The 17,785-nt window shown below is 31.8% G+C and overlaps 1 long non-coding RNA gene across 1 annotated transcript; it reads left to right on the top strand.

The window, feature by feature from the left end:
- Positions 1-5,885: 5,885 nt before the first annotated feature.
- Positions 5,886-10,542, top strand: LOC104647017 (uncharacterized). The gene is made up of 4 exons (XR_741219.3): positions 5,886-6,039; positions 6,589-6,702; positions 8,264-8,368; positions 10,324-10,542. It is a non-coding gene; the product is annotated as an uncharacterized lncRNA (long non-coding RNA).
- The last annotated feature ends 7,243 nt before the right edge of the window (positions 10,543-17,785 follow it).

Below are 17,785 nucleotides of genomic sequence, written 5' to 3'. Positions count from 1 at the left end.
ATTTTAGAGCTGCAGCCAAAGCAAAAACTGATCTAACAGTCACCATTTTTACTACAGGTGAAAAAGTCTCTTGGTAATCTAGTCCCTCTCTTTGGATATAGCCTTTTTCTACCAATCTTGCTTTATATATCTCTATAGGTACATCTGCTATGTACTTGACTTTATAAACCCATCTTTAACCAATTACTTTCTGTCCTTGAGGTAACTAAACTACCTCCAACATCTTGTTATTTTCTAGAGCAGTGATTTATGCTTTCATGACATCTATCCACTGTGGTACTTTTACTACTTCTAAATAGGTACCAGGTTCAGTGATTGTTGAAGCTAAAAAATTACATAAGAAACCTTGTATTGAACTAATAAACCTGTGTAGCTCACAACATTTGATATGGGATACTAGCACCATTTGTTGTTAGTCATCACATAATCTTTGTGACAAAGAGGTGGTCTAATGGACCTATGTGATCTTCTATCATCAGTATATTGAGAGGGTGAAGCATTGTACTCAATTGGAACTATAATATCATCAATATTTCCTTGTATATCATCATCTCCATTTCATTGTACAACAATTATGAGGGACTTTACTTTTAATATGGAACTCTCCGTTGTATATTTAAATTTGATGGGACTACAATGTAAATATTTAAATACCTAAAGATGAAAATGAAAAATAAAAGAAACGTTGTACTAGCGAGGGCCCACGTGTTTTCTTGTTTCTATAAAAAGTTATAAAAAAAAGTTGATATTTTTGTTGATGCTGAAATGAAAAACTAAATTAGTTTTGCATATCATAGTTCTGCCTAAATCTAGCCATCTTTAGTTTAAATAAATTGTTTCAAAAATAAAATAATATTCTTTTAAAAACTAAAATAAATTAAAACGGACTCTAGAGAATGTTTTATGTATTATTTTATTCAAATTTTCTTATAATAAAAAAAGTAACAGATATAAATGAAAATATAAATTTTATTAAATCATTATTTACCATCTGCATCAATAGTAAACCTTATATAAATTATACTAAAAGAACATTCTTAGAATAACAATATTTCATCAAAATATATCTTTGAGTAGTTATATTTTTTTAAAAATAAAAATTTCCACATTAGTGAATCTAAAATAAAATAATTATATTTTTTTCCGAAAGTTTTGATATTTTAAAAAGGTAACAGTCATAATTTCATATTCACAATTTCATTAACCAAAATAGAACGAGTATATTTTAGAATCACAACAATTATAGAAGAAGATTTTCATTATAAAAAAATTCACAACATGCATAAATGAAAAAAAGAAGTCATAGCAAAATGAATTCACCAAAGGAAAATAAGTTAATATTCAATATAAAATTATATTAAAATAAATTTACCAAAATAAACTAGAATAATAATAACATATTCAGTATAATCTGATATAATATTTCATAAAGGGGAAATGGGCATGATATACCCCTTAACTTTTCCATTTAGAATTGAGATACCCTCGTTATGAAAATGTCTTATAAACTATTCCTTATGCTGTTATAAACTTTCTGTTCTGGAATTATTGATTCCATTATAAGGCGTGTCACGTGTGTCCATTGTGTGTAATTGTTATATTAAGAGTGTCAAAACTAGTGTATCACTTGTGCAAGTGTCACGACCCACAAGTACACCCTAGAAGTTAGAGCATACTTGTGTCGTCACACGGAAAATGAGACTGCAGGAAGTCTCATCTAAGCATATCGTATTATTCATTTCAGAATAAACATACTAAAATGAGTAAGAATTTAAAACATTCTTCACACACGAAGAACTCTTTCATAATGTTACACAACGGAAGACTTTCATCTAAAACAACAAATCTTTACAACATCTACTTGAACCATCTAAACTTTAGAGTATACAACACTTGGGAATAGTCACATACAAGACAATAAAATAAAGACTATGACATAAGGGGCATGTGGATATTGTCCTTGAATCGATCAGGACTCACCAATACTTCATCTTCAAGCCTTACAAACCTATCCATCCTCCATGGTAAATAAAAAATTCCAATTCCCCACACTTTAGTCAAAAAGGGAAAAGAAAGGGTTAGAACATTAGATGTACTAAGTATGAAAACTATGCAAAAACCATGAATTTCGATTAAAACATCATACAAACATTACAACTTAGAAACACATAAGAAATAATTTAAGCAAATAATCACATTTTTGGAAATGTTACAATGAATTCACTTCAATGTACAGTGAACTCAATTCACAGTTACAGTGAAGTTCCTTTCCTTCACTTGGCACACCTTATAACATATAATTCCCTCACTAAAAGCCTCATAAGACTCACTTACGCAATACAAAGAGAGACCGCCCATACACCCTCTCTAAGCACACCTAAATGACCCTTAAGACAATCCATAATGAGATCAAGAAGATAACGTCCATGATTGACCTCTTAAAGATTACCTATGTAATCCTTAAGAATACCTAAGATTGGATCATGTCCACATAAACAACCATCTTCGCTAACTAGACTCATTCTTAAGACTTATATAGGTAAGATAAGAAGGGACCATTCCTATGCCCCCTTCACACCTTAACTAGACAACCTTTAACTACTCTAGAAAAGTACTTATTCATTTTAACATACTTTCTTAACTTAAGTTATTACGTTCATTAGTTTATTTAAGACTCATTTATCACGTAAAGGACATTCAAGTAATGATCTTGAACAAGACCTAGGGACTATAACTAACACCTTCAAAGCCTATTGTGCAATGTCTAGATAGTGTCCCATACCACCAGTTAAACTTCATAGAACTTGTCTAATGATAGTAGGTATCCCATATGATGAGAATAGAAATAACTGACATACACCATGGTAGTAAAGCATGGAATCCTGAGTTCTAACCTACTCCGATGAGGGTGTTCTACTTGCCAATGGTAGAACTTGGACACATCCCATTTAGGCACACGATTAAAGAATATGAAGGGCATGCTTTGTAATCTAGTCTCATTATTAACTAGAACTACTTCCTTTACCACACTCATTTGGTTCTATACTTCGTTCTCATTGAGTAATTCACATTAAAGGTTCATACAATTAGGTTCCATATTTAGTTCATAACCCTATCACATTTACCCTACCAAAGTCCTCTAAGGTTACCTTCCAATGGCGACAATAATCTCATGATGACTTTCTTAAGGTTTGATATGATGTCGTTCCATCAAATCAAACTTAAGATCATCATTCCTTTACTTGAAGGATACCATTACGACTTTTGGCTTCAACATTCAGAACCTTACCACTAAGTTCAAGGTTTCACATAAAGACCTTTTTAACATCATTCAAGGTCATATATCATTCATACATTCAAGAATAAGAGAGTTTAGCATCGTAATTCAAGGCATCACATATTCACTTTCATACATCCATCAAGTACGGGACATAAGTCAACCAAGACAAGACAACACATACTTCACTTTAACAAATATTACATGTCATTCTTAAGTCACTTAGGAATAACCATTATTATCTTTAACTCATCCTATACACTACCATATCATCATGAATATAACTATTGTAGACTCCTATAGTCAGTAGGAACAACCATGCATCAATCTTAAGACTACACACACAAGCACATAGTCATAATCTACATGATTTCCTAACATACATAAAAAGAACACATACTTTCACATTACTTCGCATATAGATAGATATTCTCATACTTCACATAAATCAATCAAAAATTATCATAATACTTCAAGTAGTGCCAACAAGGACATAATCATCATATTGCATAAAGTAACGCCGACAAGGCCACATCAATTTACATAGCACCGCCACCATAAGTGGACCATACCAATCATAACATAATTGAAGTCTAATTAACATAAAATAAAAGTAATTAGGGAAGCATAAAAGAACTCCATCTTACCACATCGAATCCAAAGCTAATTCATCCAATTCCATACCATAAGGCCATTACCCATTGCCATGAACATCAATTCAATACATAAACCATAATACTCAATGAATCTAAGTCAGTTCAATATATATTTATCAATATAAGACCAATAAGACATCGATTGAATACAATTATTACATTAATCAATAGCCCATAGAAAACTACACTAGAATTCATAGGCATTAAGTCAATATAATTTCAATAGGCTTAAAAGTAAAAAGATCTAAAAATATACAATACTCAATTAATTAAATTGAAACAGCCTATAAAATAATCAATTATAATTTATACATGAATCAAAAACTCATAACGATCTACACAATAATTCATCAATATCAAAGCATTATCTTATAATCCATATTTTAGTCAAATTGAGAGATTTGTGCAGGTCAAGGGTTCACGGAGAATTTTATTGGAAAACATAAATTATATATCAATAACATCATATCTTAACGTTTGAAAAACTTTCATGCAAGAAACCAAGACTTAGAGTAGAAATTGAACTTTTCATCTTTTTGAAATCTTTGAAAATCATCTTCGAAATTGGCTCTAAGGTGATATCAAACCTTAGATGAAGAACTCCCATACCTTATTAGAAGAAACCAATGAAAATTGAATAATAAACTCCATTGAAGAACCATCTTCAAGCTCCATCTTCACCTTGCACTCTCATGGAGGTTTTTGAGAAACTTTAGCAGGGGAATGTGTTTTAATTTGGGTGTTAGGGTTTAACTGAGAATTTAACGACTTATATACTATTAAAATACCCATAAACACTCAAAACATCCGTCCAACGTCTTATTGGGTTGTGGGGTGAATTTAAAAATTTACCCCCTCATCTTTATAGTAAAGCTGCGCAGGATAGCAGCATCGACGGCCTACCATCGACGGTTCGTGGTTGAGTCCACGCCCCGTCGATGGGGTCTCGTGTTTTGCTCCTAATGCTACTCAATCTTCAATCTTTTAGGATCCATTAACGCCACCCATTGACGGTCCGTCGCCTGGTCGAATGGTCGTTGATTTTGTCGTCGTTTGGCGCTGCCTGGCAGTGTTAAGCTCCAAGTCGGGGTCCTCAGTTAAGGCCCTTTGTGAGTCCTATTCTAAATTGTACCCAAACGTTTCCAACACAAATATATTTTCATACGAGTTTAGGAACTATCACAAGAGTTTCATCCAAAATGAACACGTAAAACTCGACGAAACATGCATAGACACACAAGGTCGTTTCAAGGCAAACCTTTCGAACATCATGGACGGTCTTGCACGTTTGACCTCCAAACTTCACAAAACACCACACACTGAAGATATACACCATAATAATTGTCATAATGACCTTGTAACATCATGAATCACATATAAAAACATAAAACCACATATTGGGCACATAGGTCACTTAGTCGTCGATCATCTTGGTTTTCCCTTGACGTTTGACTTCCAATGCACCTAAACACTTAGAGATTGTCCCAAAACCATATTATAAACAATTTTAGAACCTTAGACCATCATTACAACCTTTTTAGGCTCTATCTTCACCTAAGTCATTTTCAGGGTCTTACTAGAAGCTAGTAAATAACTTATGAATGGTATTTCTCACGTGTTTTTGCCCTATAATAGGCTTGCTAACTTCATTATGAGATGATACTAAGAACTGAAATGATATATAACTTTTATCCTTCCCTTAATTATTGTTCTCTTTCATTATTACTTTTATTTTATAACATTTTCATATGTACATAATTTTTAAAAAAATATTCATCTTATTATTTAATATTAGTATAATTATTTTCCTTTATTTAGAAGTGGGAGTTAGAAAGTACTAACACAACATCAAATAGTTTTACTACAAGTAACGAAAATTGTACCAGAAACTTTGGCCCTATTTCTTTGTTTGCTTAAGGCAACGTGTATATATTTAAGTTCACTCCCCCAATTTCCCCTTCTTTTTTTTTGGGAAAGAAACGTATTACCTTGTTTCTTTACCTAAGAGATCCTATTTTCACTTTCTCCCCAAATTTTTTCAGCTACTTACCCTTTTTTCTACAAAAATTGATGCATTCCATAACTTGAAATTGGTCCTTGAAGAAGGTTGGTCAAAGAGCCCTTCGTATTTTGTCCTTTTTTTTTGGTCAGTTTATTTTTCTAAATATTGGATTGAATAATGTGCAGAAAGTTCAATACTTAGAAGAAGAAATCACATACTAATTCTGTTTATCTTATATGTCCGAGCTTTTAAGAAACCGTATTGTTCATGTTCATGTTCATGGAAGGCAAAGGAATGTCCGATGAAACTTCACCAATTCTCCATACCAACTACCTCTTTTCCTCTTTTATTTTGACCTTTGTGCTTTTATTTCTTTAGTTTTGAATTTAGGTCATATTTTATCAATTGTTTATTCGATTGGTTCGATTTTTTACTCAATTTTACTTATCTATTTGGTTTTTGTGTTTCTGTAATTGCATGCACTGTATTTACGGTTAATTCGATATTTTCCTTCTAGTTCTTTTCTCCTTCTCCTATTTGTTTCCCTATTTATTAGTTTATATTTTTTTAAAATTGATTATTGAAATTTAGTTTTCCTTATGGTTTGTTCTTAATGTGAGTGATTTTAAGATTTATTAATTTTTCATGTGTAGGTCTTTGTATTTATTTCAAGGAGAAATGAGAGGATTGGAAACATGATATGTAGGGATGGGCATAGAAACTTCATATTCAAAAAAAAATCTACTCGATTTCTCCAATTTTCATAGGTAAGTACATAGATTTCTTGTCTACAGTCTAGATAATTATACTCTTTTAGTATGCTTCATCTTCTCTAATTTTATTATAACAATCTTGACATAGTATTATACTTTCTCATCATATTCAACTCTGTCCGTGATCAAATTATGTGTGTTGTCGATATTTTTATTTCAAAACATTTGCTATATTTTTTTTAATGTAGAATCTTATGTGAGATAATCCCTTTTGTGGGACTAATCTTTAAAAGTTACATTCTGCTACAATTATAATTGCTCTTTATTTGTTTTTATCGATCATTAGTACACTGTTAAGCCTTCAAGGGGTTTTAAAGCTTCTTTGTTCACCTATATTTTTCATTTCATGTTGGCTAAATTAAATGAACTGTAAATCCAACCATCTTGGAACTTGACGAAATTAAAACAGATAAGAAGCTAGAGAAAGCTGGATTACATTTTAGTGTACATGTCTCTTTTTCCAAAATTGGCACTGATTAAATGAATAATGGATACGTTGATAATTTTTTTTGTCATTGGTGTCCTTTTACAGAAATTAGGATCTTCATGTGTTTTTATTCAACGTGTTTCTCGTTAAATTCACCTATATATTTCGGTACGGTTAGAATAAATTGTCATCGTTCTTTATCGTTCATTAAATGTAAAATTTATGTATGGACAATAATGTCTTATACTTGAATATAAAATGATTCTACTAAATTTGGAGGTGTATGTATATCTTTTCGATTGAGGCAAATCACTTTTGTTACGCGTCCCTTTGCTAAAGTTGTGTATATACTTTTCTCCTACTAATTGTTTTCTCCAATTTATTTTAAATTTACAGGTAACACAATCTGTCACTTTCTTTTAGTTATTTCAAATGAGTTTGTCTTTAATTACATAGGTTCAACAATATTTTGTAGATATTTATTTCCTTATGGATTTGACATGTTACCTCTACTAGATTGTGAAGATTTTCTTTTTGACTTTATGGAATGTTTGTAACTAAAATAACATAATATATAATTTTCATTTTTTCTCCTTCCCTATTCTTATCCAAATATTGATTCACTATATAATGAATTCAAGATTCCATACAAACATTTCTTATATTCATCTATTTTAGTCTCTATGCTCGCTTTACCTTGCAAGATAAATGAAATGAATTGATAATCCATAATGATATAGCCCTCTGAAAAATGATGTGTTGAATTATTGTACTTTTAATAGGAAGTTGATATATATAAATCTCTATGGGCAAGCGTACAAAACAATTCTTATGATAATGCTTTCAAAGATGACATTAAAGTTCCAACAACTTCTTAATATTTGAGAGCATCTTCAATGAAATTATGTATATAAAATTCTATTGTAGTTTAGTGACTTCTGTTAGACTCGAAATGTAGAAATGACTTCTCCTCTGAATATGTTAACAAAAGAAATCATCTTAGTTGGATGTAAAATTTGGTACAAGGTATGTACTTTTGAATGTATACATAATTTTGTGTACCTTTTGTTGAGCTTGAAAATTATTTTGAAGAGCTTGTGGTGAAGTTTAAAAGACTATGTATTACAGATACTGGATTTTTCTTTCAACCATCAGATGAAATCATGTTGGTGACTTTTGTTTCGCAACTCGACGATGAAACAATTAAAGGTTGATCTTAAGTTCAATGACAAGGTAACAATTTGCTAGATATATTAATTATTGTAGTTACTTCCTTGAAACTTGTAATTGTTGTTGTTATTTTTAACTGATGCACATATTTTCCTCTTCTATGAGACTTCTCTAATTTGAGCATAGAGTCTAAGGTAGGAAAAAACAAGGGATTATGGTTAGTCTTAACCTAGAGCGTATTATATATGATGTTAAAAGGCTCATTCGATATAAGTTTGTTATCAACTAAGAAGTAAGATATTTATGTGAAAATAATTAAATAATATCGTGGGGCTTGTGATTCTTGAGATCTTTGGTATCCTAAATAAAAAGTATGAGTCTTATATAGAACTGCAGATTAAATATGGCTATGTTAAACTATTTATCAAGCCAGTTAAGCATGTTATCATTTCCATTCGAAGTATTTTTAAAAACTAAAAATTATTCATAACATGTTTTTCCATATCACTGCTATAACAGTGAATTAAATCTCTTTGTTAAGTTCTATCTTTTTGTTTTATTATTTTTGTGTAATGTGCAGTGTATATGCTATTGCTTTCTCACATATATATATTGCGAACTTCTTCATTGAAATGTCATGATAGGACTTTCTCAGTAATGTGGAACGCCGGCCTTTTAACATGTTGCACCAAGTTTTCTGAAAATTATGTTCCTTTGATATTTGGCGCGTGTTCCGTCTATGTTCCTTTAGTGTTGGCGCGTGTTCTTGAAAGTTATATTTCTTAAGGCTAATATTTTTTTAGGGCAGGTTGTAGCGAGATAGATACAGAGCTATGAGAAATTGGTGCAGGGTCTTGAAAATGCTCTTTCTCTTAAGATTATGAAAAGACCCTTGAGATATTTCAGAATGACAATGCTATTATCTTCAAGTACTATTTTTTTATATTGATCTTCTTCATTAGTGAAGGTTCTACTCTTAATTATCTAGTTGTATTTTTTTTTGAAAGTTTTCATTGATGATTCTACTTATCTTTTTGTTGTCCTTAGGATCGGGAAATTATCACTGAAGCAACTCATAAATATGAATTCATTCTATATGCAAAATACATGTAAAAAAACAATGAGTGACTTCTTATAACTATACAAATTAGTAAAATAAAGGGCTCGTTATTTGGGACAGAGAATAATTTACTGAGTCATAAAGGTATATTTAATGATACTTCTTTTAATGTGGTTATATCTTTAATTGAGAAACAAATCATAATATATCACAAGAGTAGATCATTATGAACATTGTTGTTCATATAATTACCTTCATTACCTGGTAGACTTATTGATGCTAGAGACTATTTTTAGATTGTAAAAATTAAATGTACATGTAAGCTAGGATTAGCCTAACCTTCACACAAGGTAACCCCTTCATTCCTCCCATTTATCTATTGTTTTTTCTTTGATGTTCTGGTTATTCAAATCAAGTTCACATATAGAAGGTCATGCAGAAAAAATAGATCTTACAATGTTTCAAAGAAGACCCCAAAATGAAGGATAAAAGAAGAGAAAAATCAGACAAATAAATGGGTGACAAACTTTGGAATGGTTAAAGTTGTGCATTGTGTTGTACATGGTATTTTCATAACATTTCACATTTTTGTTTGAAGTTTGAACTTATTTTTCGAGCATAGTCTTGATACATTCATTACTATAATTTATATAACTCGAGTTCGTGTTAACGTGGAGTTGATTGATTTATTCTTCTACAAGCAGGATGTTATCTGTTAGACGACTACTACCTTTTTTTCCATTAATAACACAATTTTTGTTTCTATGAAGAATGATGTGGTTTGATGTAAGTAGTATATTCTTTCATGGTGCGTCTTTATAGCTATTTATATTGAACATCGAGTTGAACACCAAGTGGTCCACTTTACTTGAAGTTGTATGCTCTCTATATCTTTTCATGTTATTATTGGTTTAGTAGTCTTCTTCTTAGTTCTTACAAACGAAATGTCGTTTCTCAGATTTTGGTTGATCAAGGGCAGTCCAAATATCAGGTTTTCGGGAGTTCAGATCGAAGATTTTATACCTAAATCAAAGATTATTCTATATGCTAGTAGATTGACAATTGGATGGTCCTTGTATCTTTCTATTTTATTTACTAATTCATTATTATCATGCAATTATAATAGTACTCATGTATGAACTTCAATTGTTGTTTATGTCAAAATGTTTTTGCCCTCCGTGCTGGAATATTGAAGAGAAACCCAAATATATTTATATTCATCAAAGGCTTAGTAGATAACTTGCATTGATTGTGTTGGGCTCGTGCCATGACCTGTCTCATTTGAATATAACCACGAGTTAAAAGTTCGGCACACAATCATAAAGTTCTGAACAAATGCTTAGGTAGGTGGAGAGACGGCTGTATAATTTTAGTAGTATTAGCTAGGTGATACTTTTTCTCTGTTAAGAGCATTAAATTTAATCAATTTGTTATTATTGAATTATACATATATTTTTTTAAAATTTTATTTTTATAAATTGAAGTTCTTCTTATATTATTATGATGAAATATTATATTTTAAATTGTAAATTTAAATTCACTTACTTTTAATTTGAAACAGAGGGAGAACTAGTATAGATACTACAGTTATGAAGAATGATAGAATATTGTCAATTCGAGTCTCTCTAGATATGCAATTACTTTTGTTATGACGTACTTTTTCTTTGATGTGAATTTTTTTAATACAAATTTAAATTTGATGGTTTAATGTGAAAACCAAAACGCCGAAAAATCAAAAAGAAAAGGATTGTCATACTAGCTATAGCCCAGTGTTTTCTTGTTTCTATAGAAGATATCTACACATATAATGTTATTTTTCATCGATTAGGTGAGAGAAATAATTAAATTGAGGAATTAGAAAATTAATATAAAAAGTCTTATCGTCCATTTATACAATGTGTCTCTATAAATGTGACCAGAACTACTTTCTGTATCTCTAACAAACATTATTTGACAAAAAAAGAAAAAAAGAAATATTATGGCTAGTTTTGCAAACCAAAAGTTGTCATGTGGTTTGCATACCTTATACAACACAAGGCCATATAAGCCCAACGCCGAAACTAGCCAAACTTGTTCATTACAATGATTTTTATATTAACGCTGAATTTAACCACAAACATCTTCTCCGGTCCAATGGTCCACTCTCTCTCGACGGATTACCGGACTTTCGATTCGAGACAATAGCGGACGGCCTCCCATCGACACACCCAACGTCGATACGACACAACACGTTCATTCTCTTTGTGCTTCTACATCTAAGAATTATATATCAGGTACAATTTCTCAACCTTATTAATAATATTAAGCAAATAGTAACGATGTTGTTCCTCTAGTGACGTGTAACGTGTCTGATGTAATTATGTGTTTCATGTTGTGTATCCCGGAGGCATTGTTTTGGACTGCAAGTGCTTGTGGTTTTATGTGTTATTTGCACTATCATCACCTTGTTTAAAGAGGAAACACACCTCTCAAAGGTAATTATTTAACAATTTCACATCTACCTAATCAGACGTGGAGTCAAGATTAGGAGTTTGGGGGTACACAAGTTTATACTCATAAATATTTTTAATTTTCTAATACAAATATATGGTCTATGAAAAAGTTATTGGGTTCGTCCAAACCCATTAACCCCTACCTAGCTCCGCCTCTCTCTACCTTGCCACAAATCTTCACAAAATTGTCATTTTTCTTTCTGAACGGCCTCGTAATCTATCAGAATCATATCAAATCATATTTTTCTATAAAAAAAGTATGAAAAATCTAATATTTATACAAATTCAAGTAGGTAACTAAAAAATTAATTACATGCATGTATGCAATTCCATTTATTAGAAATTAACAAGAATCGGATTACTTAAAATAAAGGAAATGTTGTAACTAATAATAAGTAAACTAGCTTCTATATAAGACTCACAGAGTTAAAACTTATACCACTTCTTTCTTCGATTCATTGTCTTACTTTATTTTTAGTCCTTTTTATAAAAAAAACCCGTCTCTTTTATCTTCTTTTTCTTTTTTGACAACTCTTTGATTTTATATTTTTACCTAGAATATCTACAACATCAGATTATATGATATTTTTATACGTTATACACATATTTAGTTTATGATCGATACAAGATTCAAAATTTTAACTTACTTTTAAAATTAAAATTAGACAAATAAATGAAAGAAAATTCTCCTCTTTGTCCTAGTCACTAAATAAAAAAAAATCCTACTAATGAACAAGAGAAAAGGGTCTGAAAAATACTTCAATTTTAGCCAAAATTATTGTTATGATACCAAACTTTATGGAGGACATTTTACCCCTACACTATTTAATAGTATATTTTAAAGGTAAATATGTGTCCACATGAACATCATAAATACACATGCATCATTATAAATAGTAATATGTTCAAACAGCTAGTTAGTAAATTATGTAGGAGTCCTTCAAGTTTTATAGTTAGGTAGAAGTGACAAATAGTATAAATTAGGTTAAACGATATTTTCTCAATAGTCCCAAATTTTTAACTTGTAACATCTCGTAACTCGTAATATATAAGAATAAGCTAAGAAACTAAATTTTATATTTTTTTTTGGAAAGAATAGGAAAAATATGGAAAATTTTCTAATTTATGAAAGTGAGTTTTGGTCGTTGTCAAATGGCCATAAATTCTAGTTTAGGATGGGTTAGAGTCAATTTTTATATGGTTTGAAAGCCTTGGAGATATCTTTCCAATGCCGCTGAGGTTGCATATTTTGATATCGTATGAGAGAGATATGCCGATCGGATGTTGGGTTGTTAGATTGAGGAAGGTCCCAATGCGGGTTTAAGGAAGGGCAACCTAATCTTTTCACCCATTTATTTCCTATTTCCTTTTAGAGATTTATTTGGGGTAAAAATAAGTTTTAGTTCAGAATAGGAATTTTATTTTACAGTTAGGGCTTAAAGAAGAGAGAAGAGAGAAAAGAGGAAGGAAAAGGGAGAATAATAAAAAATTCATCAATAACGCCAAGATCATCAAGTGTATTTTTTTGGGGTGAGACCTTCTCGTGTTGGGTTAGTTCAACCACACACAAACTTGTTTAATTCACCGATATTGAGTAGATTGAATGATGAAAAGTGGAGTTCTTGAAGAATAATTTTTGATTTCTTGTTGGTTGAGTTATTGCATGCCTAGAGTTGATTTGATTCGTGTTTCCAAGTAATTTTTTGAGTCAAATTTATTGGTTTTAGTGATCCTAAGTGTTTGGATAAAGAACCATGGAAGTTTAGAGGGTTCGGAGTTGAAAAGCGGAGAAGAAAAGTTGAAATGCAGGTCCATAGGGCTTTGGGGCGCCGCGCCTCCCATATCCCCATAGGATAGTCTCTGTCCATAGGGCCCAAGGGATGCGCGCCAGCCAGAGCACCCTAACTTGGCCTCTAACATTTTGGGCCTAGCGTCCCACGCCTCTCAGAGCGTCAAGGACGCCACTTCACCCTTTTCATTCCCCATCTTTTCACACTAGTTCCTAAGTGATGTACCTATGTTTCATTGATGATTCCAACACTATAAGGTACATATAAACATCATGAAATTATCGATAAACATGCGATCACGAACCTTGAATCTATAATCCAATTCAAGGATAGTTGAGCGCAAAGTCGAAGAAGTAAAGAGTTAAGTCTAAAATTTATAAAATAAGTCAAAGCAAAGTTCTTAAGAGTTCTCTTGGGTCTTTAACAACGTTTTAAATTTGTTTTAAGAGTCAAATTTCAAGCTAAGTAAAGAGTAAACTTGAAGTTATTTTTTTCAAAAGTATATGGGGCCTAACTATCCCCAAGTAGATTTAAAATGTTTTCACATTTAACAAGTAAGGGAACTTTGATTTCCGAAGTGGAGCTAGTCATCAGAAAGGAGTAATAGCGTTATAAAATGAAGCAACCAGGGAAATTAAGATTTCCAAGATAGCCTTTGAGCTATGTTTTGAGCACTAAGATCAAACCACCGAAGAAGTTGTTTTAAAACATAAGTGCTAGTATATTTAGGGAGTAGCATTGAGCACTGAATTGAGGATGAGCATGAGTTCAGATAAATCGCATCTCAATAAAACCATGTACCCACCATAGGTATAAAAGGGTCATACTTTTTAGATGAACCCTTTTCACTGTAGACTAGTGGATCCATTAGGCTGTTTAGGTGTTATACCTTTGGCCAGGTATAGGATGCACTGCAGCGTGAGGTGAATCGTTGTATCATTACAATTACTCTTAAGTGATGGTTGTCGGTTAGAGAATATCACAAAGAAGTTAGTATCAGTTTAATTGTATTTTATATACTTCTTAGAGTTAATTGTATCCTTGTATACATTAAAATTTTACATCATATAACATCCCTAAAAGGAAATAGGTGAAGCTAGATCCTAACATATGTGTCATAAGTTTATAAGGTATTAAAATGGATAATTATAGTGTTAAGAGGTAGTGTGTTGAGTTTGGAAGTGAAATGTCCAAGAACATACAAGACATTCGAAAGATAGCCTTGAGACGTGCTTGTGTGTTATTGTGCCTTGACATGTTTTACTCGTTTGAGTTCAAATTGTTGTGAGAGATTCCTAACATCTATGTAGTGTATTTAGGTTTGAAATATTCGGGCAATACTCCCCAAGGACAACCCTAACGGTCCTTGATGAGGACCCCAACTATGGGTCATAACTGTCCAAGGCAGTCCTCACCTATGAAGCAAACGACTCCCCGTACTCCAAGGAAAGGCCAGTCGTTTCTCCACACTTAGGTGTGCGACATTAAGACCCCATTTGATGAGTCTCTGATCCAAACACGGTTGCCAGTATGGCCCGTCGTCTGGTCTACGAACCAACGATGCCTCCATCGGTTGACACCTGTAAATTTCTTCAGGTGTGTCGGCATAGTAAAGGTTAGTTTAGGAAATTCACCTAGCATTCTAAAAATATATTAGGAAGTTACTTAATGTGTTTTTGGGTATTCTAACTGACTTTATAAGTCTAAAACCTTAAAATTGAACTCATTATTCAAAATCAAAACACAAACCCCAAAGAAGAATTCTCTAGAACTCCATGGGAGCTTGAAGCAAGGTTGAGGCTAAGAGCTTGATTTGTCAATCAAATATGCATATTTTTCTTGTCTAATCATCAATAAATGTATGGTGTTTTATCCTTGAACTCTCTTTCTTCAATGAGCCAAACTTCAATGACTTTTCAAAGACTTTTAAAATATGAAATCTTCTAAATTGAATTCTAGCCATGGGTTCTTGCATAAAATGATTTGAATGAATAATTTATGTATTAATTGATGTTAATTGGATGGTTTTAGATAAAAAAACTATATGAAACCATGCAATTCATGAAATTCTAATTTTGGCTCTAATATGGGTGACTTAATTTGATGATTTTCATATTGTATCTCGATGGATCATTGTATGTTTTGATTATTGGTTTGGATTGATGTATATGACTAATGGTAAGACCCTTTGTGAATTGAATTGGTTGCAATGGCTAAGGATTGGAGGTATTGATGATGGAATGGTGGTAAGATGACCTAATTCTTTCTATATTGTGTAGTATAGGTATTGAATTGTGTTAATTGGTATGTTCCACTTATGGTGGCGGTACTTATGTGTTATAATTGTGAAAAACATGGCCTTGTTGGCTTTAGTTTATGAATTATGATGTTATTATGTTGTAGCTTGTGTAGGCAATCAATGTGAAAGTTTATGTGGTATATATGCATGTGTATGAAGTTAAATCATGTTGTCTCTTAATTGATTATAGGTGATCATGATAGACTATGATTATGTCCTTATGTGTGTATACTTGATGATGAAGTATGATTCTTTCTAATTGACTATATCAGTCTTATGATGGAATATGTTGATGTTTCTATAGGGATTGATATAGTTACTTGTAGTAGACTTAGTTATCCTAAATGTTCTACTTGAATATTGTTATATATGTGATAAGATGATGATGAAGTGTGTCTTGTTTTGATAGACCTATGTCCCTCTACTTGATACATGAAGAATGTGAATATGAAATCTAGTCTTAGTAACATTAAATATCTTTTTCATGTATGTATATGTTTGATTGAAATGTTATACTGAACATGGTTACGAGGGTCAATAACCTCGAACCTTCCAATTAGAATGAAGGTTATGATATCCCTGAAGTTGAAAGCCGTAATGGTAGGTTGGTTGTAATGGCATAAAATCATCTATAAGAAAGTCATTGAGCTATCCTATTTGACCATTGAGTATCAGCCCTAGTGGACCCATATTTGGTAAGATGTATTATGATTTCTAATGACTAAAACATAGTATTTATTCATATGCCCTTGTGATTAAACTTACTATATGAAACAGTCTAGAACCGAGTGATTATGCTTGGGGAGTGATTCTACTTAAGTTCAGACTGGAGTACAAAAAAAACCTTGATATTCCTTAACCATGTTCCTACATGAAATGTGTCCCAGTTCTACCCTTGGAAAGTAGAACACCCTAAATCAGAATTGGGTAGACTGCAGATTCCATGCCTAGATATAATGGTCTATGTCGTTTTATGCCTGTTTTCATCATGTGGGATACATTCTAGCGTTGGAGAAGTTTTACAATGTTTATATAGTGAAATGGGATGCTATTTAGACATGGCACAAGTACGCTTTGAAGATGCTAGTATGTAGGTTCCCTAGGTCTTTTCTAAGACCATTGTGTGAAGTCCTGTAAATGCTTAATTGAATCTTAATTGACTTAATGAGTAGTTATGACTTATGTTAATTTAGGTGGTATAAAGGGATCCCTATCTAGGGTAGCTTGAGTGTTGCTTATGTAGGCTTGAAGAGGGTGTATTGGCGGTTACTTCATTTCTTACTCAAGTGAAAAGTAGAGTAACCATAGGCGGTGAGTAAAGTATTAAAAAGGAAATAATATTATCTTAGGTTGTCTTAAGGATTATTTAGGTGTGCTTGAAAAGGGTGTATGTCTGTCTTTTCGTGTCTTACTTAAGTAAGTCTTGTGATAACCTTTGGTAGGATTGTTATAGGCTTATATGGTTTGAAGTGATGTTGATTCTAGATTGTGGATTACTTAGAATGTGTCTTTTATGCAAAGTTGGTGTTGAATGTGGTTCTTATACTTATTTTATGAGTTTTTGTCAAAAGAAAATAAAGAGCATGTTTTATACAAATGTCCTTTTAGCATGGTTTTATTGCATTACACCATACTTAGTGCATTCTAATGTACTAATTCCATATATTTTCTTATCTCTAAAGGTGTAGGTGGCAATTCAGATGAGTCATTTGAAGTGAAGCTTGGATATTAGCATCCTTTCAAGCAAGTTTTGGTATTTCCTCAATTGAGTCGAGGACATAACCATGTTTATCTTTTCTATTCAAAAGACATTGTATTAGGCTTTGTTATTTCTATTTT

Source organism: Solanum lycopersicum, chromosome 4 (genome assembly GCF_036512215.1).
Source record: "Solanum lycopersicum chromosome 4, SLM_r2.1".
NCBI classification, from domain to species: Eukaryota; Viridiplantae; Streptophyta; class Magnoliopsida; order Solanales; family Solanaceae; genus Solanum; species Solanum lycopersicum.
This window is presented reverse-complemented; position numbering and strand designations above follow the sequence as displayed.